Below are 24,716 nucleotides of genomic sequence, written 5' to 3' on the forward strand. Positions count from 1 at the left end.
GTGAAAACCATTTCAGGGGACTACCTCTTGAAGCTCATCAAGAGAATGCCAAGAGTGTGTAAAGCAAAAGGTGGCTACTTTGAAGAACCTAGAATATTACATATTTTCAGTTGTTTCACACTTGTTTGTTATGTATATAATTCCACGTGTGTTAATTCATAGTTTTGATGCCTTCATAGTCATGAAAATAAAGAAAACTCTTTGAATGAGAAGGTGTGTCCAAACTTTTGGTCTGTACTGTATATTCAATTTTTCTCACTGGTAGTAACCCTGCTGCTCTTCCTTCTGGTCCACCTATCACAACTCAGGAGGCAGTTGATGGATCATGAAACTGAGCATGTGCGGCCATCTCAGTGAGCAGAACAAAGAAAAAGGAAAAAAACAAACAGCAGGTGGTGCTCTACAGATACATTTTATTGAATAACTCAGTGGCTATGCTATTTTTTTTATTTTTATTACATGCAATTCCAAAAGAATTCAGATCCAGGTGCTGGTTAGAAAACAACGTAGAATATTTTTCATGAGACAACCTCTTTAAAGGCTATGTACACCTTTGGGGGCATTTTTCTTTGGGGGTGCTTCTCAGGTAGCAGGATCTGAATTTTCTCTCTGCTTTGTCAGCCAGCTCACCTGACGGCTTCTTATCTCTGACATTATAAACACTCATATAGCTCACTTCTTATCTTACTGATAATAATGTGGCTTAAATAAGTGTTCATGATCCATTAGTAATTTAGAGGTTTTATAGATGACCGGCACAAAATGAAAGTGAAAGTACCATTCACACAGCTAGAAAAAGAGTTACCCTTTGTGACAGAACAGCTCAATTTTAATAAAGACTAATTGAAAAAAAGATTTTTAGCCTAAAATGAGTAAAATGCAATCATAATTTTTTTTTTAAAGGGAGTCTGTCACCAGAATTTGCCCTTATACAGGGCTTACATAGCGCTGTAGCATAACTATAGATTTGTCACGGCGGACGTACACTTGCAAAAGTACAAAAGATAACACACCAACCAGGCTCTGGACGAGAGACAGGGGAAGGGTCACCTCCTAGCTTATCCCTGACCTCTTTCCCTGCACTGCTCAGCCCACAGCAGACCTTGATGGTAGGTGTGCTAGTGTCCTCCAGCCTGGGCTAACAAAACCCTGAACTCCCTAAGATGGTGAAGTGGGGAGATAGGAGCAGTCTGCTCGCACAGAACCTGGATGGAATAGAAGACACAAACAACCGAACTAGAAATGACACTTATCTCTGAGAGCAGGAACTGACAGCCAACCTTCCCTCCAAGCTTCCCAGACCAGAATGAACTGTATAATCCGCTCAGGACACTGGGCAGTGTGCTATTTAAACTAAAGACCCCACCCAGTGCACCTGATGAGAGGCGGATCCAGCACGGCTCCAAAACAACATTAAACTCGTGCTGCTATCCTGGCTGACCTCCGCACATTGTCAAAGTGGGGCATGACAAGATTAGTCAAATGGTACCTTTGTCCTTTTGTTTTGATGTTCACCAAGGCCAAAAATGCAGTTTTATTTATATGTAAATGAGGGCTTGCAAGTGCCCAGTGGCGGCGATTGGGCTGTAAGTGCCTTCTTCTCACATAACTCCTCCCTAGCCTGTTGTTTGGCCCTCCCTGTAAGCCCCTTGAGTCATTCAGTGTACTGGCCGAGATCCCGCAGGCGCATGGAACGATGCTGCTGCCCACAATGGCCATCACAGTGCGCATGCGCCAACGGGATCTTGGCCAGTACACTGGATTACGCAACAGGCTGGGGAGGGGTTATGTGAGAAGAAGGCAGAGTGGCCTGGGCACTTACAGCCTGAACGCCACCCCTGGGCACTTGCGAACCCTCATTTACATATGAATAAAACTGTGTTCTTGGCCCTGGTGAACATCAAAACAAAAGGACAAAGGTACCATTTGATTCATCTATATTCAACAATTTAGACAGCACTCCAAGTTTGGTTAATTGATTTTTATTTTGTTTTAGCCGGACATAGTGGTCCTTCTTTTTTCAGACCGAAGCAACGTTTCGGGCAGCAGGTATGCCCTTCATCAGGCAGTAATGTGCTCATACGGGTGTGTGGCCGGCATGCCACACACCCGTGGGCATGCTTCGGTCTGAAAAAAGAAGGACCACTATGTCCGGCTAAAACAAAATAAAAATCAATTAACCAAACTTGGAGTGCTGTCTAAATTGTTGAAGATTTATACGTTCCAAGAGGTGGAGCTAGGAACACACCGAGACGTGCACCCAAACCAGTCAGTTATCGATAGAGTGCTGTGATCACCACGAGATTCTCATTTGATTCATCTATAGTTATGCTACAGGGCTATGTAAGCTCTGTATAAGGGCAAATTCTGGTGACAGACTCCCTTTAAGAAAATAGTTCTCTGTTAGGCCTTATAATGGCATACACCTCCGATCATCTGGATTCAGTCTTGGCTTGGGCTCATTCATACAAAACTGCAGCAATCCTGCCCTTTAGCAACAAAACTGAATGCAAAAAAAAGTTTAAAAACTCTCCTATGTGAATATGGTCTTAGGCCAGAGCTTTTGAAGGACTTTTAGCTGCATTGTCACTCAGGCATTTGTTCATGTCAGGTGACAGCAAAAAATGGACACATGGACCCAACACGCATCCTTCATGGACAACTTCATGGATGCATCACTGACCACCTGCTCACGGATTTGAGCACGGACACGGACCTGTGAATGAGGCTTTATAATATTGGCAAACTACAGATTGCTTATAGGTCTGATGAGCAGAAGCAAGGGATGTGTACGTGTGCAGCCCTGTATGCAGACACATGTAGACACAGTAAGGCCTCTTTTACACGACCGTTTTCTTTTTCCGTTTTTTTGCGTTGCGTATACGGTCCGTATACGGAACCATTCATTTCAATGGTTCTGCAAAATAAAAAAAGGAATGTACTCTGTATGCATTCCGTTTCTGTATTTCAGTTTTTCCATTCCGTTGAAAGATAGAACATGTCCTATTATTGCCCGCAAATCACGTTCCGCGGCTCCATTCAAGTCAATGGGTCTGCAAAAAAAAGGTCTTCCGTATCCATTCCATTTTTGCAGAACCATCTATTTAAAATGTTATGCCCAGCCCAATTTTTTCTATGTAATTACTATATACTGTATATGCCGTATGGAAAATGGGAAACAAAAAACGGAACAGAAACGGAAACACAACGGAAACAAAAAAAGTGAATTTAAAAAAGGGGAGAAGTTGTATCTCTCCTGTATACTTTCTCTCCTTTTATGATCCACTTTTCACTTTGTATTCCAAAACTGCATGCACCTAATTAAGTGGCTGTACCCTTATATATTTTTTTTCTAATGCTACAGTCTATAAGCAATTCCATTGGTGTATGATACTTGCCAAATAGTAGTAATTAAAACACCCAGTGGGTGTTTGCTGTTATTGTGACCCCCAACCAAACCCCTAAATAAATACATCCCCCAGAACAAAACCTTAAATTAATTCAGACTGCAGACCACACCCCTAAATAAATCAGAGCAGTGCAAAAAAAAAAAAAAGTTCAGACCCCAGAACATGTAATCAGAGGGTCCTCTGGTAGGTTCAGGTTCTGATGCCATAGTGAGCCCCAAAGCTCCAGATAAATAAAAATAAAATATACATTTAGAGCTGCCTCTTTATTTGAAGGAACCCCCTTTCGGCCCTGCTCACCACTCTTCCTGGTCTGCTGTCCTCTGGGCACTACCCCTGAGGACCCAGAGTTGCAGTAGCAGTGCCAGGTGGAGAAAGGAATCAGAGCTGGTAGCAATGAATGAGGACGCCAGCAATGGCATGATGCAAACCATATTTAATAAACAATTTAAAAGAAAAAAACATAATCATCTGACGTGGTCCAGACCCAAATGAACCTTCAAGAGGTTGTCCTTTTTCCTATATTAAAGGGTTTCTACCTCTTCGTTTTCACATAATTAGCTTTCAGACACTAGCAATCCGCTAGTGTCTGCTCTACCGAACCATCCTAATATAATTGCTTTTGGGGCAGCCGTTTTGCTAAAAAAAGAACTTATATTGATATGCTAATGAGCCTCTAGGTGCTATGGGGGCGTCATTAGCACCTAGAGGCTCGGTCTACCTTCACAAAATGCCGCCGCCCAGCGCGTCCCTCCAGCCCGCCCATCTCCTCTGGAATGCGATCCTCCCTGTGAGCGTATGTATTCGGCGCATGCGCAGTGAATGTCTGACCGCTTCCCTGCTCAGACATCTCCACTGCGCCTGCGCCGATGACGTCATAGTGCTCCGAGGAACAGGCGCAGTGGAGATGTCTGTGCAGAAAGCGGTCAGACATTCACTGCGCATGCGCTGAATACATACGCTCACAGGGAGGATCGCATTCCGGAGGAGATGGGCGGGCTGGAGGGACGCGCTGGGCGGCGGCAGTTTGTGAAGGTAGACCGAGCCTCTAGGTGCTAATGACGCCCCCATAGCACCTAGAGGCTCATTAGCATATCAATATAAGTTCTTTTTTTAGCAAAACGGCTGCCCCAAAAACTATTATATTAGGATTGTTTGGTAGAGCAGACACTAGCGGATCGCTAGTGTCTGAAAGCTAATTATGTGAAAACGAAGTGGTAGAAACCCTTTAATGACCTATCCTCAGGATAGGTCATCAATATCAGAACAGCAGGAGCACCCCCGCCAGTCATCTGTATGAAGAGAAAGCAGTGCTCTTGCTAATGTTGCGTTCTTTTCACCGTTTACCTGCTCGTTGTCGACCTCGCAGCGGTGATCAGTGTGATTACAACTCCTCCGTTTCATTCACTTGAATGGGACAGAGTGTAACTACAACTGCTCCTTCCCACTGAAGTGAATGGCATGGAGGAGCTGTAATTACACTGCTTGCCACTGCAATGTCGACGGTGAGCAGGTAAACAGTAAAGTAAATGCAACACTTGCATGAGCTGACCCCTGACCATCTGATATCCTATCCTGAGGATAGGTCATCAATAAAGGAAACCGAACAACCCCTTTAACTCCAGCCACCACCCCCCAACCGAATGCACACATACACGTTACAAATAGCCTGCATTGTCTTAGGATGACAGACAGGGGTGCAAAAAAGATGACAGACACTAACACCAAGAGTGACATCTACAGGCTGGACCGAGGAACACCTCAATATAAAGGAGATGAAGGCTGAATTACAAACTGTCAAAATGCTCTTATTTTTTCAGGTTCACCTACGCCTTCAACATTTAAAAAAAAAATAATACATTGTAGTATACGCTCAATTAAAAATGGTATTTATTAGGGATGTTATCAGCAGAACGAAGCAGCAGATACTGTGGTACTTTCCCACAGCTGTCTAGGAGTCTAACGTGTGCAGTAATGGGCCTCTGCTGTTGTACTATGACTGGATGTTTGCTGCTTTGGAGATCTGACTCTGCTGCATACTAAGGGCTCATGCACACGAACGTATTTTCTCTCCGTGTTCGCGCCGTATTTTTTGCGGACCGTATGCGGAACCATTCATTTGAATGAGTCCGCAAGTTACTCCGTGTGCATTCCGTTTCCTTATGTTCGTATGTCTGTTCGGCAAACAAATAGAACATGTCCTATTATTGTCCGCATTACGAACAAGGGTAGGACTGTTCTATTAGGGGCAGGATGTTCCATTGCACAAAATCCGAAATGCACACAGACGTCATCCATATTTTTTGCGGATCCGTGTTTTGCGGACAGCAAAATACATACTGTCATGGGCATGAGCCCTAAGAGTTAAGGTACCTTTACACGAGGCGAAGATTGGTACGATTGGCCGACGAACGAGTCGTTTCTTGGTGTAGTGAACGTTTCAACAATGACCCTTTAGACGCACCTAAGTGCTGTGCTTAACCCCTTAGCGACAACCCATACGTGTTTTTACGGCTATCACTAAGGGGCCTTGGTCTGGAGTGCTGTCTTTTTACGGCAGCACTTCAGGCCAAGTTAGCGCTTAAATCAAGCACTGGGCTCCATGCACGCAGCTACCTGAGGTAGCTGTAGGCTCGGGGCAGTAATCAGAGACCGTGACAAGCGGTCTCTGATCACGTGATCGCCGTGATACACTGTATCACGGCGATCACGGAAAAATGCTGCTAGCAGAGCTGCCGGCAGTAAACTTACTCCCTCCTCTCATGTAAGAGAGGAGGGAGAAAGTCTCCTGTGCATGGATCGGGTCCTCCAACTTCCCAATAAGGGAAAGCTGGGTCCCGATGCTCACCTTCCCCCCTGCCCTCAAGAAAGATGGCGGCAGCCCGGCAGTGTGTCTCTCTCCTCAGGAGAGGAGAGATAATAAGCACCCCCAATGTATATGGCAATATGGCCCCCCAATGTATTTAACCCCCCGTTCGCTCCAGCGCTTATTGTGCCCCCCTAATTTCCGGATGGCCGGCGGCAGTGCTGCTGATCCCCCTTCCGCCCCACCCCTCCCGCCCCGATCTGTTTTCGAATCTTCACGGGCTTCCAGCTTGCCATGGTGTAGCGGAGCCTGATCAGGCAAAATGTAAAAGTCACAATACACTGCAGTACACTGTATAGTGTACTGCATTGTATTATAGAGGCATTAGACCCACTTGATCTTCAAGAACTAAGTGGGTCTGGGTAAAAAAAAGTGAAAAGAAAGTGAAAAAAGGTTAAAATATATATATATTTTAAATAATCTAATTTCTTCTTATAGCTGCACATTAATTGATTAAAAATTGAAAAAAATTAAATATACTACACGTTTGATATCACCGCATCCGTAACAACCTGATATATGAAAGGGTCAAGTTACTTTCCCCGGACGGTGAACGCCATAAAAAAAAAAGAAAACTATGATGGAATTTAAATTTTGCCCACCTCACTTCCCAAAAAAAGGTATTAAAAGTGATTAAAAAAGTTGTACGTACCCCAAACCGTCCCCTCATCCCGCAAAAAATGAGCCCCTACATAAGAATATCGCCCAAAAATTGAAAAAAATATGGCTTTCAGAAAATGGAGACACAAAAATGTTTTTTTTTTCTAAAATGCTTTTATTGTGTTAAAGTGAAATAATAAAAAAAATGTATACATATTAGGTATCGCCGCATCTGTAACAACCAACTCTATAAAAATATCACATCACCTAACCCCTCAGGTGAACACCATAAAAAAAAAAAAAAAACTGTGCCAAAAAAGCTATTTTTTGTCACCTTACATCACAAAAAGTGTAATACCAAGCGATCAGAAAGTCATATGTACCCCAAAATAGTACCAATCAAACCGTCACCTCATCCTGCAAAAAATCACACCCTACCTAAGATAATCGCCCAAAGAATAAAAAAATATGGCTTTCAGAAAATGGAGACACAAAAACATGATTTTAAAAAAAAAAAAGGCTCTATGTGGAACAAACAAACAAAGAAAGTAGACAAATTTGATATCATCGCATCCGGGCTATAAAACTTCCTGGATCAAAGACCCCTCTCCAGAAATCTAGTGAATATAACCTGTATAATTGTTATTCTGAAGAAATGGATCCAGGCCCCTTTTGAACTCTTTCAGTGAACAACCATGGTAGCTCCATGGTCTCAATGCTCTTAGGGCTCATGCACACGACAGTATTTTGCGTTCAGTATACTGGCCGTTTTTTTAGTTCAGTATGCGGTACATATACTGAACCATTCATTTCAATGGTTCAGCAAAAAAAACTGAAGTGTCTCCGTGTGCATTCCGTTTCAGTATTTCCGTATTTCCGTACCGTGAAAAGATAGAAAATGTCCTATTCTTGTCCGCAAATCACGGTGCTTGGCTCCATTCAAATCAATGGGTCCGCAAAAAAACGGAACACATATGGAAATGCATCCGTATGTCTTCCGTATCCGTTCCGTTTTTGCGGAACCATCTATTGAAAATGTTATGCCCAGCCCAATTTTTTCTATGTAATTACTGTATACTGTATATGCCATACGGAAAAACAGAATGGAAAAACGGAAAGTAAACGGAAACAAAAAACGGAACGCAAAACACTGAAAAAGCCATACGGTCGTGTGCATGAGCCCTTAGAGTACGTTCACACTGGAAAGATATGCTGTGGATTTGCTGTCATGAATTTGCAGGTGGTAAATCCGCATTGTATTACAGTACTAGCAAAGAGGCGGAAATTTTTGTAAATCTCATCGACATGCTGGAAATTGACCTGCTTTGCAGATCTTAATCTACAGAATGTCAATTTATGGTGCAGATTTCCACCGTGGATTTCACCCTGTGCCTTGCAGCAAAATCTATAACAATTCCACCTATAACTCATGCAGATTTGCTGTGGACTTGTCTCAGACTTTTGCGACACAATTTCCATCCCATGCAGATCTACCCTTACAGTATAGACTTTGGTGCAAAAACCTTCTTATCTCTAAACATAGCGGATACCCTCTTATTATAGATACAGTCCTGCTATAACTACATATTGAATGTCTCCTGTTCTGCAGGTTTTTATGTGCCGCATGGATCCTAACATTGGTAACCATCCTGAGCAGTGATTAGTGATGGACTAACATCTGCCAGGACGGTGCGCGTACGCGATCAAATGTTCACCAACCACAAATTTGCTGCGGGTCACATTTATTTTAATGGAACCTGAAAAACCTTCAGCTCATATTTGCAGCCAAGAAATAATTACTAGAAGTGCACAAATAGTCCCACAACATGGACAGTGACATACCAGATGTGATATTGGAATTAGCGATCTCCATTCATTATTTTTTTCAATGCGAAATATAATTTTCAATATAATTTTCGCGTACGCGCATGCGCACACCAGTTATAATTATTTTTTCCAGTACCGTTTGTCACTGTGTGTAGCAGAGGGAACGCAGCAAAACCGCAAACAAATGCTGCGGTACCCAAATGCACTATATAGAAAGTACAGTTTTTTGGGGGGGCGACTGGTATATCCCACCAGTTATAATTATTTTTTCTAATTGCGTTTGTCACTCTGTGTGGCTGCAGTATCGCAGCAGAACCGCTCACCACTGCTGCACAATACAAATCCACTATAATATGCTTTCTATGTTAGAAAGTATATTATAAGTATATTACACCCCTCTGTACTGCACACCTATCAATAGTACACTTTTGCCAGTCTTTAAAAGGACTTTTGTGGACCTATTTGATAGCGTTTTTGTCCCTAACAGTCTGTCCTTGCTCCACACACCAACCTCTCCCTACACTGACAAAAGACTGAATGTAAAATGGCGGCCAGATCAGGTTTATTTCTAAGGTAGGGGGTATGTCCATGTGCTGAAACGTCTCAATTGGCTGTCCTTTACCACCTGATGGATGTGTCATGGGTCAAAGTTCTTCACAATGTAAAAGAATATGTCGGGCACGAATATCGCCATATGTTCGCCCGTTCAGGGAATCGCGAACGAGCAAGCAGTGATGAACACATTTTTTAAATTTTTTATTCAGATTTAATTTGGCTAAATCGGTTAGGTGATTTTGATTTGGTTCTGAAATATTTGACCTCAATCAAAAATACTCCAATGGCCCTGCAAAGTTGTGGATAACATTCTGGGGTCTGTATGCCACGCATTTCAAGCTCTTTAATGCTAAGCTATGATTAGTGACAGCAACATATAGGGCTATAGGAAACGCATTGGCTGCTGGTGGTAACCTCTTTCAAAACAAACTGCACTGTAGGGTTTTTTAAATTAAAACAAAAAAGGATCTGAAAATTTTTGGTTTTTTGGCGGCAAATGCCTGCCAGTGTGCAACCACCCAAAATACCATGGTTCCTATGATCCTGCTTTATCTTTTATGATGCCTTTTTGAGAAATCCATATTTGACCCGAATTTTGGGAAAATTTAGTTGAATTTGATTAGTTTAGAACCGTTTCGCTCATGTCTAATCCAGAAATTTGCATAGACATCGACTTGTCTGGATGAACCCGCCATTCCGTGCAGTTTTTGACTGCCCTAGTATCACGTGACAGGGGACATGACATGAAACATACACTTATCACACATGAGAGCACATACAACATGCGCCACAGTCAGGGGCATTTTATCCACTTTTCCCCGTGTACTTTATTTTCTCATTTCAAAGCCTAGAAGAAGAAATAATTAAGATCCATGTATTGAGCCCAGTGCTCCCTATGTATTCATGTTATCATGTGTTTGACAAGTGTAGCCTGACATTTCCTCCTCTTTGTAACGATGTGTTCGCAATAAGACATTTTCCTGTAGACATCCGTTTTCAGAGCCGCCTGTTACACAGCCCTGTTACTTTGAAAAGATTATGTAGGATATGGCTCTAGTGCTAACGGCTAATGACAAAGGACTTTTAATCCCCAATGTCCAATAGATCAGTTGCTAATCCAGCAAGCCATGAACAGTGTTGATCTGTTTAACCACCCACTATTGTATTTGATGGTTAAATGGCCAAATAAATGACCCCTGGGTCGCATGGGATACATGCACCATTTAACCTCTGCGACCTTCCATCGATCTGTACTCGAGTATCAGATGTAGAAAATCCATCAGCTCTCTGTGGGGTTGTGTTACATGTTAGCTGATTATATTCTCCCCCTGTCAGTAAATGTTCTTCAAGAGGCAGTATATTTACACACTGTTATTCAGGAGCTAAAGGGTTACTTTTCCGCTCCTCTTACATAAACTGTGTGTATTGTAAATGTCCTATATTTTTACTCTGATTTTTCCTTTTTTCTAGTTATAGTGCTATCACACTTGGGACTCATTTATCAACCTTTCTTTTCCAGAAAAAAAGACAATTATTTTTTAAAATACAATTTATGGACGTAGTAGACATTTAGTAATATGTTGCCCAAACCTAAAATACCGTAAAGCAACAAAAGGGATTTCCAATAGAGATGGTCTTGCGGTTCGCCCGGCGGTCGTTTCGCTGCGAACTTTGCTCGTCCGTCGGCGCCATATTCTTTTACATTGTGAAGAACTTTGACCCATGACACATCCATCAGGTGGTACAGGACAGCCAATTAAGATGTTTCAGCACATGGACACACCCCCAACCTTATAAATTAACCTGATCTGGCCGCCATTTTACATTGTCTTTTGCCAGTGTAGGGAGAGGTTGCTGTTTGGAGCAGAGACAGACTGTTAGGGACACAAAACGCGAGCTAATAGGGCCAACAAAAGTTCTTTTAAGGACTGGTATAGGTGTGCTATCGATAGGTGTGACTTACTGAGGGGTGTAAAATACTTATAATATACTTTCTAACATAGAAAGTATATTATAGTGCATTTGTATTGTGCAGCATTTGTTTTCGGTTTAGCTGCGTTACCTCAGCTACAGATAGTGACAAACGCCATTGGGAAAAATAATTTCTACTGGTGTGATATACCAGTTGCCCCCCCAAAAAACTGATTGAAGCAGGGGTGTTATATACCAATTATATACTTTCTATATAGTGCATTGGGTAGTTCAGAATTTGTTAGCGGTTTTGCTGCGTTACCTCAGCTACTTACTTGTTCTTTTATGTACACTGAATGCATAATTTTTGGGGCCTGTAGTACACTGGCCTGCTGGAAAATTGATATCCATTGACCGTGTAATCTACCTCCAGCCACATACTTAGGCCCCTTTCACACGAGCGAGTATTCCGCGCGGATGCGATGCGGGAGGTGAACGCATTGCACCCGCACTGAATACCGACCCATTCATTTCTATGGGGCTGTGCACACGAGCGGTGATTTTCACGCATCACTTTTGCGTTGCGTGAAAATCGCAGCATGCTCCTCTTTGTGCGTTTTTCACGTAACGCAGGCCCTATAGAAATGAATGGGGTTGCGTGAAAATCGCAAGCATCCGCAAGCAAGTGCGGATGCGGTGCGATTTTCACGCACGGTTGCTAGGAGACGATCGGGATGGAGACCCGAACCTTATTATTTTCCCTTATAACATGGTTATAAGGGAAAATAATAGCATTCTGAATACAGAATGCTAAGTAAAACAGGGCTGGAGGGGTTAAAAAAAAATAAAAATCATTTAACTCACCTTAATCCACTTGCTCGCGATGCCCGGCATCTCCGTCTGACTCTTTTACTGTATAGGACCTGTGGAGAGCATTAACTATAGTTTAAGGACCTGGGATGACGTCACTCCGGTCATCACATGGTACGTCACATGATCTTTTACCATGGTGATTCACCATGGTAAAAGATCATGTGACGTACCATGTGATGACCGGAGTGACGTCATCGAAGGTCCTTTAGCCAGGTCCTAAAGAAAAGAATACAGAAGCAGATGCCGGCTGCGCTATCAAGTGGATTAAGGTGAGTTAAATTATTATTTTTTTTTAACCCCTCCAGTGCTATTTTACTTTTCATTCTGTATTCAGAATGCTATTATTTTCCCTTATAACCATGTTATAAGGGAAAATAATACAATCCACAGAACACCGATCCCAAGCCCGAACTTCTGTGAAGAAGTTCGGGTTTGGGTACCAAACACGCACGATTTTTCTCACGCGAGTGCAAAACGCATTACAATGTATTGCACTCGCGCGGAAAAATCGCGGGTGTTCCCGCAACGCACCCGCGCATTTTTCAGCAACGCCCGTGTGAAAGAGGCCTTACTTTTTCTTTTATGTACGCTGAATGCATAATTTTGCGACCTCGGGGGAATTCAACACCAGTGACGACCACGTGTTATCGAATTTCAACTATTATCATTAGGGTTTTTTTCAAGAGCGGGGATTTCATATTTGACCTGTATTTGTACTGGCCTGCAGTAAAATTGATATCCATTGACCGTGTAATATACCTCCGGCCACATAATCACTTGATCTTTTCTGTCTGGTGAATGCCTAATGTTTGGGGCCTGTAGTCCAGTGGCCTGCAGTAAAATTTTTATCCATTGAACGCACAATGTACCTCGAGCCACATAATCAGAATTTCTTTTATGTCAGGTGAATGCCTAATTTTTAAGGCCCGTACTCCCGTGGCCTAAAATAAATTTTTTCTAGGCTTCAACAGGGCACACACAATGTCCATGTTGTGGGACTATTTGTACACTTCAACTAAGGCTGGGTTCACACTTGAGCGTTTTACAGCGCGTTCAAACGCGCTGTAAAACGCTCAACACATGAAAACCAATGCTTCCCTATGGCCCTGGTTCTCACTTGAGCGTTTTACAGCGCTGAAAAACGCGCTGTAAAACGCCCTACGCTCAAACAAGTACTTGAGCTTCTTTGGGGCGTTTTGACGCGCGTTTGTGGCCATAGGACATTGCAGTCAATCACACAAACGCGCGTCAAACGCGCGTTTACTATAGCAAAAACCGCTCGTCAAAAACGCGCGTCAAAAACGCGCGTTAAACGCGCATATCAAAGACGCTCAGGTCTGAACCCAGCCTAAGTATTTGGTGGCTGCAAATATGAGATGAAGGTTTTTCAGGTTCGCCTGACACTAAAGTGATTGGGCCTGCCGCGAACTTGCGGTTCGCGAACATTTTATCGCGCAATCGCGTTCGTGAACAGTCCCGGCCGATGTTCGTCCATCGCTAATTTCCAAGTGTTAGATAAAGTTCATTCAGTATTATTATTCTTTAATGAAAGGTTATTATATAACCAAGGCTTCATTCATATCTCCTTACAGAGCGCTAAAAAACCAGGACAAAATAGCGAAGCCAGGCTCCCAGACAGACAGGTGGCAGATCCTATTATAGTCAGTGAGGTCTATTGGAAACAAATCATACAAAAATGTATGATTTGTCTGTGACTTGATGTTGTTTTGAAGTCACACGACATCTTAGGGCTCTTGCACACGACCGTATGCCCTCCGAGACATACGGTCCGTGAGCGGGCCATATGTCCCGGAGCGGCATACATCGTACGCACGGGAGTGCACAGCATCATAGGTTACTATGATGCTGTGCGCATCGGGCCGCCCGCCAGACTATTGTCCCGCACTCATATGATATTATGAGTGCGGAACAATAGCCCCGCGGGCGGCCCGATGCGCTCAGCATCATAGTAACCTATGATGCTGTGCACTCCCGTGCGTACGATGTATGCCGCTCCGGGACATATGGCCAGCTCACGGACCGTATGTCTCGGAGGGCATACGGTCGTGTGCATGAGCCCTTAGGCTACCTGCACACATACTGGCTTATGTGCGGAAAAACCTTTGCAATGCAAGAGTGAAATCTGTGGAAAATGTGTATAAAACTGGAACAAAAACCGCAAGTAACACATTCTGTTTTTGGTGTGGAAACACAGAAATGCACACAAAAACACGTGAAATTAAATTTTTTTTGTGGATGTGCTTTCCGCATCTTTTGCGGCCCCATTGAAGTGAACGGGTCCACATCCGACCCACAAAAAATGCGGATCGGATGCGTACGAAAAATATGTTTGTGTGCGTGAGCCCTTATTCACACAGTCAGTGTTCGGTCAGTGATTTCCATTCATAACCAGGTGCGGCTCTAAACACAGAACAGGTGCAGATCTTTCCATTATACTTTATGTCTGTGAAGGCTTCAATCCTGGTTTTGGCTCACAATCACTGATGGAAATCACTAACCAAAACACTGATGTGTGAATGAGGCATAAGGCTCCTTTCCAGGGCCGACGCTTCCATAGAGGCAAGGGGGGCAATTGCCCCCGGGCCCCCGAGTCCTTAGGGGCCCCCTCGCGCCGGCCCGCAACTAACTTTAGACAGGCAGGACAGTCAGTAGGAGATGAGCGCTTCCATTGTGAAAGCGCTCATCTCCAGTCATCTGTATCGCAGTCCTCAGGACAGCGATACAGATGGCTGTGCGGCAGGGGAGGGAGAGGTGTGTCCCTTTCCCTTCCTCTGATAGGCTGCAGGCACTAGACCGGCAGCCTATCAGAGGCCGGCGCAGGTGGGCGACGTCATCGCGCCGCCTGACCCCTGAGCCGTACACAGCGCGGGACACAGGCCGGAAGAGGCCTGCATCGCATCGCTGCCAAGGAGGTAAGTATAAGTGTTTTTTTTCTTTTTTTTTCTTTCTGTACAATACTGGGGGGGCGGCTGGCTATGGCTATGGCTAGTGGCACATGATGGGGGGCCACCTATGACTACTGGCAAATGATAGGGAGGGGCCCTATGGCTACAGGCAAATGATAGGGGGGGCCCTATGGCTACTGGCACATGATAGGGGGGGCCGCCTATGGCTAGTGGCACATGATGGGGGGGCCGCCTATGACTACTGGCAAATGATAGGGGGGGGGCTATGGCTAGTGGCACATGATAGGGGGGGCCCTATGGCTAGTGGCACATGATAGGGGGGGCCCTATGGCTAGTGGCACATGATAGGGGGGGGGCCCTATGGCTACTGGCACATGATAGGGGGGGCCTATGGCTAGTGGCACATGATAGGGGGGGCCCTATGGCTACTGGCACATGATAGGGGGGGTGGCCGCCTATGGCTACTGGCACATGTTGATGGGGGGCTCAGGCTACTGGCACATGATAGGGGGGCCCTATGGCTACTGGCACATGATAAGGGGGGGGGCCTATGGCTACCGGCACATGTTGATGGGGGCTCAGGCTACTGGCACATGATTGGGGGACATCTATGGGGGCACTTCTTACTGGCACATTATTGGTGACACTATAGGGGCATCTACTGAGGCCACAAAGAACGGTTATTTTATATGGGGGTTCTGTATAGGGGCATTTTATACTGGGACACATTGTGGTGGGTACTATGGGGAAGGGGGGAGAGGACTACTATGGGGTCATCTACGGGGGCACTGAGAAGGGGTATTTTATGCTTACAAATTATGAGGGACACTGAGGGCATCTACTGGTGCACTATATATCGGGCATTTTATACTCGTACATTATGGGGGGCACTAGGGGGGAGAGGAGCACTATGGGGGCATTTACTGGGGTCACTATATAGGGGTATTTTACATTGGCACATTATGGGAGCACTTTGGGGACATTAGCTCAACTAGGGGCATTACAAGGGGGTATTTTTTGCACATTATAAGGAGAGATATTTCTACTGGGGGGGGCATTATGATGGGCTTTATTACTCCCCCATGGTATGACCCCCTAGTAGCAGCTCCATCCTCTCCCTGCTCTGCTATCCCTCTGCCCCTTCTCCAAATCCTTATTATGAAATCTTTCTCATTAGGATAAAGCACAACATCAGCTCCGCCGAGCCCCCGGCCAAAGTGTGGAAGTGGCGTCCGAGATCCCCAAGGGTCAGGTAACTGTAAGTGTTCATGTGAAATATGTTTATGTTATACACATATAGCCTCCACTGTGCCCCAAAATATACAGTTTCTTCTGTAAAAGTCATCGTGTCATGGGGGGGGGGGGGCCCCTTTCACCTAGAACCGGCCCTGCTCCTTTCACACGGGCGAGTATTCCGCGTGGATGCGATGCGTGAGTTGAACGCATTGCACCCGCACTGAATCCTGACCCATTCATTTCTATGGGGCTGTGCACATGAGCGGTGATTTTCACGCATCACTTGTGTGTTGCGTGAAAATCGCAGCATGCTCCTCTTTGTGTGTTTTTCACGTAACGCAGGTCCCATAGAAATGAATGGGGTTGCGTGAAAATCGCTCTTACCGTAAAGAATCCTTTTCTATGTTTGTGTACAAACCTTCTTTCCTCCAGACGCAGAGGATGTCCCCTCGTCACAGTCACAGTCACAGTCCTGGGGATAAATAGATGATGGGAGAGATCTCTGTACTGACCCCTGATATATATATATATATTTTTTATACATAGTTATTGGATCTCCCCTCAGTTGTCTTTTTTTCTAAAGTGAATAAGCCTAATGTTGATAATCTTTCTGGGTACTGTAGTTCCCTCATTCCAGTTATTACTTTATTTGCCCTCCTCTGAACCCTCTCCAGCTCTGCTATATCTGCCTTGTTCACAGAAGCCCAGAAATTTACACAGTACTCCATGTGTGGTCTGACTAGTGATTTGTAAAGAGCTAGGACTATGTTCTCATCACGGGCATCTATGCCCCTATTGATGCAACCAATTATCTTATTGGCCTTGGCAGCAGCTGCCTGACACTGGTTTCTACAGCTTAGTTTGCTGTTCACTAAAATTCCTAGGTCCTTTTCCATGTCAGTGTTACCCAGTGTTTTACCATTAAGTATGTACTGGTGACTTGCATTATTCATACCTATGTGCGTAACCAGGGCCGTTTCTAGGGGCGGGCGGGCCAGGCGGCCGCCCGGGGCGCTGTCAGAAGGGGGGCGCCGGCAGAGGCGCCCTCTTGTCTTTTCTCTGTCTGTTATTACTCTCGTGCCGTGCGCCCCCCTGGCTCCCTCCCTCTGATATCTCGCCTGCGCCCGAGTGCCGAGTCCTCTGTCCGTACGTACCGAGTCCAGTCACTCAGCTCCGGTACGTGCGGGCGGCACTTACTGACGTCACGCGCCTGCTCCTCCCACTTGGCGGCGCAGGCGCGTGACGTACAGTGAGTGCCGCACTGCCTGCCTGTTACCGCCCGCCCTGAGCGGTAACATTGCTGAAAAGAAGCCTGCTGTGAGGATCCGGGACAGTGGGTCACTGGGTGAGTCGACTCGGGTGCAATGTGGTTAAATTAAATAAACAAACAATTTTTTTTACAATGGGGACAGTGACACTGTGGATGGTCTGTGGTGGGGGGGCATTAATTACAATGGGGGGCGGGGGCTACTGTGGCAGACATGAAAGTGGGGGCCACTGTCACTGTGGGGGACATTAAGTTTAATAAGGATCACTATGGACATTATTTAGAATGGAGGCTGCTGTGGGTGTCATTATAACTATAATGTCTGATAGGCCTAGTCCTGAGCTGAGTTATATTACCCTGCCCATGCCCTGTATAATAATGTACCCATCCCTGATACCCCTTAGTTATATTACCCCGCTGGGATAATATAACTAAGGGGTATCAGGGTACATTATTATACAGGGCATGGGCAGGGTAATATAACTCAGCTCAGGACTAGGCCTATCAGACATTATAGTTATAATGACACCCACAGCAGCCTCCATTCTAAATAATGTCCATAGTGATCCTTATTAAAAATAATGTCCCCCCACAGGCAGGCAGTGCGGGCGGCGGCGCTCACTCACTGTACCTCACGCGCCGCCGACACATTTTTTACAATGGGGAGACACTTATTTCATCGGGCAGTTTTGAGGGCGGTGGGAGGGGGGGGGGGGAGTTTTTTTTGACACTCGCCCTGAGAGAAATTTTACCTAGAAACTGCACTGTGCGTAACCTTACATTTGTCAGTGTTAAACCTCATCTGCCACTTATCTGCCCAAGCCTCCAATCTATCCAGATCCCTCTGTAGTAGTATACTGTCCTCTTCAGTGTTAATTACTTTACACAGTTTAGTGTCAAAATTGATATTTTACTATGCAAGCCTTCTACAAGATCATTAATAAATATATTGAAGAGGATAGGGCCCAATACTGACCCCTGAGGTCCTCCACTAGTGACAGTGACCCAATCTGAGTGTGTACCATTGATGTTCAACCAGGATGGCCCTAAGACTGGACAGATGGAATCCAGGAACATCAACACTCCAACGCACACACCAAGGCTGGAAACAAAACTAGATCTCAGGCTCAAAACACAAGGATAAATAGAGCCTAGAGACCACACCCAGTTCCACACTGAGGAAGACATTAACCCCACGACCACCAGACAGAAGGAGGAAACAACTTAAAGGGGAAGTGCACACACAAGCATAAAAAGTAACATGTTGCCGCAGGCAACAGCATGTGTGGCAATCATGTCACGGCACACACCAAAGGCCGTGACATCGCCCTATCTCTACCCCTAATAATGGAGTCTCCCACTACCAGCACCTGTCTGCCCTGCCCTGCTCTCCTGGTCCCCTGCTTACTGAAGCTGACATTCCCCTGACTGGCAGAGGAAGTGTCTGGCTGCAGCAGTGCTCTCCCTGAACTGACATCCCCCTCATCTGCCAAACGTGCAAACTTGTTGGGGTGTGTCAGATTAGGGCTAGCCTCCCTGGCGCTCTTCCCTCTAACCCGCTTTCTAACGGTTATCCAGCTAGCTACCTCACTTTCTTGAGCCTCCTCTCTACCACCCTCCCCCACATCTACCCCATAGAGTGCCTGTTTAGTGAGCAGCAAACTCTTTTCCAAATTGTCAACGCTTCTCAGTGTTGAAACTCGCCTGTTTAGATACACAATGTGCGATTCCAAACTGGCAATTTGCTCACCTTTTGAACAAAGATATGCACCCTCAAACGGCTGTTCTAGGACTGCATACATTAGACAAGATGTGCACTGGACTGCACTGTCAATATTGGAACACATAGTAAATGGAGATTAAGAATGGAAATTTTTCAACCATTTGTGCATATATATATACATCCGCCTATCTACCTGGTGCTTTTAATCAGAGTATCCTGCTGGATCCTACATTGCCCTGAAACTTGTAGGCCAAAAGCCCAGGAGAGGCAAGACTGTTGGTCCTGTCTGTTAGAAGCCACCTTGTCGCTGGTAGATGGGCCCAACGTATTCTTGATCAAAAATATGCACAAAGAGCTTCTATTTTTCATATAGTCTATTCACCGTTCACATGTGTATTTGTGCATTAAGCAGTATTCTGCTACTTGTAGTTCTATGCATTGTGTTGCAGCCAAGGTAGCGTGCACCTGTGCCTTTTTTATATATATATATATATATATTTTGGAGGTGCTGGTTTACTCTCTTTCATGATATACAGTATGTTGGCCCCTAGATGTGCCCCCATACATATATAATGGCCCTAAGTTGTGCCCCATATATAATGCCCCTGTCTTCTCCCCATCCCTGCTTAATAATAAAATTAAAAAATTCACCTCTTAACGCATGGGGATACTTGCTCCTCGAACCCTTGCTATTCACTCTGACATCTCGGTGCTGGGAGAGCAGGTCCTGCTGCATGAGGCTTTTAAAAAAATTTAAACTCCTGAAAGATCCTGGTAGCCATGCATTCCTGTCTATACAGCCATTAAAAACTGACCTATTGATTTCTATGGGATCCACCTGGCCATGTAAATGGCGAAAGATAGGATATGTTCTATTTTTTTAAATCCTCTATTCACTGGCCATTAAAAACAGGCCATGTGAATACCCAATAGACTTTAACTGGCTCTGAAAACTGCCATTACAAAACCTGCTTTCAAACAGCCATTTTTCATTGTTGTGTGAATGTAGACTTAGTTATTCACACGTCAATGAATCATGGACATATGATGCCTGTGTTCTCCACTGAAAGCACACATACAGTACAGACCAAAAGTTTGGACACACCTTCTCATTCAAACAGTTTTCTTTATTTTCATGACTGTAGATTCACACTGAAGGCATCAAAACTATGAATTAACACATGTGGAATTATATACATAACAAACAAGTGTGAAACAACTGAAAATATGTCATATTCTAGGTTCTTCAAAGTAGCCACCTTTTGCTTTGATTACTGCTTTGCACACTCTTGGCATTCTCTTGATGAGCTTCAAGAGGTGGTCCCCTGAAATTGTTTTCACTTCACAGGTGTGCCCTGTCAGGTTTAATAAGTGGGATTTCTTGCCTTATAAATGGGGTTGGGACCATCAGTTGCGTTGAGGATAAGTCAGGTGGATACACAGCTGATAGTCCTACTGAATAGACTGTTAGAATTGGTATTATGGCAAGAAAAAAGCAGCTAAGTAAAGAAAAACGAGTGGCCATCATTACTTTAAGAAATGAAGGTCAGTCAGTCAGCCGAAAAATTGGGAAAACTTTGAAAGTAAGGGCTATTTGACCATGAAGGAGAGTAATGGGGTGCTGCGCCAGATGACCTGGCCTCCACAGTCACCGGACCTGAACCCAATCGAGATGGTTTGGGGTGAGCTGGACCGCAGAGTGAAGGCAAAAGGGCCAACAAGTGCTAAGCATCTCTGGGAACTCCTTCAAGACTGTTGGAAGACCATTTCAGGGGACTACCTCTTGAAGCTCATCAAAAGAATGCCAAGAGTGTGCAAAGCAGTAATCAAAGCAAAAGGTGGCTACTTTGAAGAACCTAGAATATGACATATTTTCAGTTGTTTCACACTTGTTTGTTATGTATATAATTCCACATGTGTTAATTCATAGTTTTGATGCCTTCATAGTCATGAAAATAAAGAAAACTCTTTGAATGAGAAGGTGTGTCCAAACTTTTGGTCTCTACTGTATATATATAAGTTAACTGTCTAATGTGATACAACAAACCACAGAGCACAGCAATGACACTGCCGTCTCTTTCTTAACTGCAATAAACTTTAGAAAATAGCTGCTGGGGAGGTTCTCATATAGTAAGGGGTAGGCAACTTTTCTATTGGTTGCTAGGGATGTTGCTAAGCTGTGACAAAGCCTTCTCATTGGCCCACAAGCTAGAAGAAGGGAGGGATGATCACCTGATGTGTAATGTGTTAAAAAAAAACAACTAAAAACTGAATATTCGTCATTCCAAATATATAGCACTATATTCTAAATATTTGCGAATTCCCAAAATGCCGATATTCGCAATAGAAATTTGTAATACAAATATTTGCGCTCAACACTAGTCACATCATATTGCGCATATGAGTAACATGACCACATTCATAATTACCATGGTGATAGATCATGTGATGGACCATGTGATGAGCACAGTGACGTCACCAAAGGTCCTTTTCCTCAAAGAAGAAGAAAGAAGAGAATTTTGAATTATTTTTTTTAACTCCTCCATCACTATTTTACTAAGCATTCTGTATTAAGAATGCTATTATTTTCCCTTATAACCATGTTATAAGGGAAAATAATAAAATCTACACAACACCTAACCAAACAAGAACTTCTGTGAAGAAGTCCGGGTTCGGGTCTGGGTACCAAACATGCTGATTTTTCTCACGCGTGTGCAAAACGCATTAAAATGCTTTGCACTCGCGCGGAAAAATTGTGCATTTTCCCGCGACGCACCCGCATCCTATCCGGCCCAAATCCGTGACGCCCGTGTGAAAGAGGCCTAAGGGTAGAGGATCCATCTAAGGCTAGGTCTACATGACGACACCAATCGTGACCAGGATCACCGAGTAGCAGTGATCCCATACAAATGAATGGGATCACAAGGCGTGTAGGAAAAATCCAACACTGCTGGATTTTTTTGCGACTTGTGCTGTGATCCCATTTATTTCTATGAAGTCACAGCTACTCTGCAATCCTGGCCGAGACAGCTATAACCAGTGTCTCCATTTAGCCCTAGCAAAGATCTGGGCTTATTAAGCTTTTTCTGCTAGACAGAACATGCTGACACCTGGTTCTCAACATTGGGTAAAGTCCAAAATGTAAAATATAACTCAATCCAGTAACCAGTAAAACAACACAAAACAACAAAAAGAGTCATGATCACTGGAGGATGTCTCACCCAAGAGCCCCACCACTTAATCTGGGAAATCAATAGTCTAAAATTATTCTATTATGTTATCCTCATCTTGACCAATAAAAAGTATATATAAATTTATCTTAAGGGTACGGCCACATATTCAGGTTTCCTGATGCAGTTTTCAAAGCCAAACCTGGGTGTTTAAAAAAAATAGAAGTCGTATCTGTTCTTTTATACTTTCTCGTCTTTTATGATCCACTTCTGGTTTTGGCTTCCAAAACTGTGTCGAGAAACCTGGACGTGTGGCCTAACACTTTCTATGTGGCCATTTTATTTCAGAAACTATTTCTTTTGGCATAAGTTTTGCATCCCAAAATTACTTGTTTTTTTTCTCTGTTGAATAGAAAAGTGTAAGGCTACTTTCACACTAGCGTTTCTATTTTCCGGTATTGAGATCCGTCATAGGATCTCAATACCAGAGAAAAACGCTTCCGTTTTGTCCCCATTCATTGTCAATAGGGACAAAACGTAACTCAACAGACCAGAATATTCCAAAAAGCATTCTGTTCTGTTTGGTTCCCATACCGGAGAGCAAACCGTGCAAGGAAGCTGTGGTTTTCTTTCCGTCACGGGATACGGAGCAAGACGGATCCGTCATGACCCACAATGCAAATATATTTTCTCTGACACAATAGAAAACGGATCCGTCCCCCAATCTTTTTTGTAGTTTTTGACAGTATAAACAGTAACAAACAGTTTTGTTGTGTCATACAGTAATGAAAAGCACTAGTGTCGTCAAGTAGGTGGGGTGGGGTTTGTCATCCAGTCTGCTGTGAATGACAGTAAGCTAGTACGAAATCGTATCTAGATTAGAATATTACAATAGGTGCATGTCATTAGATAGCATTATAGAATAAATGAACAGGAAACGTTCAACCTAAAAATTTTTAAACAGGGGTAAGAATACAACCGTAGTCAAAATACAAAAGAAAAAAAAAAGAATGGGGGTAGGAATAAGTTTGGGGAACTTCTGCTCTGCTCTATCTATGTGAATCTGAACATCTGATTTGAGGGTAAGCTGCGGTTTGAGTGCCAGACCCTAGAAGGGAAAATCTAAGCCATCTTTCCCATTGCTTCACATATTTATGATAGCAGTGATTTCTTTGTGCTACTAATTTTTCAAACATGCAGGTGGTGTGTACCCTGTTGTGAATTTCAGCCACTGAGGGGATAGTTGTACTTTTCCAGTATTTGTTAATGGATAATTTTGTAGCAAGAAACAAGTGGGCTATGGGGGTTCTGTAAGGTGCTGGTATATCTTGTATTCCCATAAAAAAAGAGCACCCCCAAAACTGATTTCTCAATGTGTAGCCCGCAAAATCTAGAGGCGAGATAGAACACTCCAGACCACAGTGAGTTTACTTTCGGGCATGACCACAAAATGTGCAGCAGTGTTCGCCTTCCTCCGCAGTTGCGCCAACATAACGAGGGTATGTTTGGGTACATATGGCTGAGCCTATCTGGTGTGAAGTACCAGCGAAGACATGTTTTGATTGCAGCCTCGTAATGTGTAGTGCACAGAGATAAAGCAGAACAAAGTGGTCCATTTTTCTGCTGGTATTGTTATTCCTAGTTCTCTATCCCAGCTCAATAACTGGGTGGTTTTTTGAAATTATTGTTGGTCACCCAATGCCATGCAAAAGGGCCTCAACTATCTCGTATTGAAGTTTAGACCATAATTCAAATAGAGTATTTTATGCTGTGACCTGGTATGGGTTCTTTTGATCCAATAAATGCCTAATCTGTAGGTATTTATAAATGTCTGTACTTGGGATACTTAACTTAGTTTGCAGGGTGTCAAATGGTTTCAGGCGGTTGTCTGATAGCAACTGAAATATATAGCTTATGTCCTTGTTCTTCCAGGTGGACAAGTCCACCTCAGGGAGGTCTAGTTCAATTAGTTGGATGGGTGCTACTTGTGCTAATAGGAAGCTTTCTGGAGTACACCTGGTGTGTAATACCTGCCAGTGGTGAATCGATGCCTCCACCACAGAAGGTAGTGGGTTAAGGTCCATGGGGTGGCTTCTCAAGCTGTTGATTAACAGGGTCTTTAAGTCATGGATTTTTACCAGGCTGCATTCAATGTCCACCCAAGTTATCTCCACCTTTGGCGACCACCAATTATATAAATGTTGGATTTGGGTAGCTAGAAAATAGTCTGCTAAGATCGGTATGCCCAGGCCTCCCACCTTTTTGTGTTTTGAAAGGGTTTCTGCCGATATTCTAGGCTTATTCCCCGCCCATATGAATTGGTTTAGCATGCCCTGCCCCATTTACTTTCAATG

This window comes from Bufo bufo, chromosome 1 (assembly GCF_905171765.1).
Source record: "Bufo bufo chromosome 1, aBufBuf1.1, whole genome shotgun sequence".
NCBI lineage: Eukaryota > Metazoa > Chordata > Amphibia > Anura > Bufonidae > Bufo > Bufo bufo.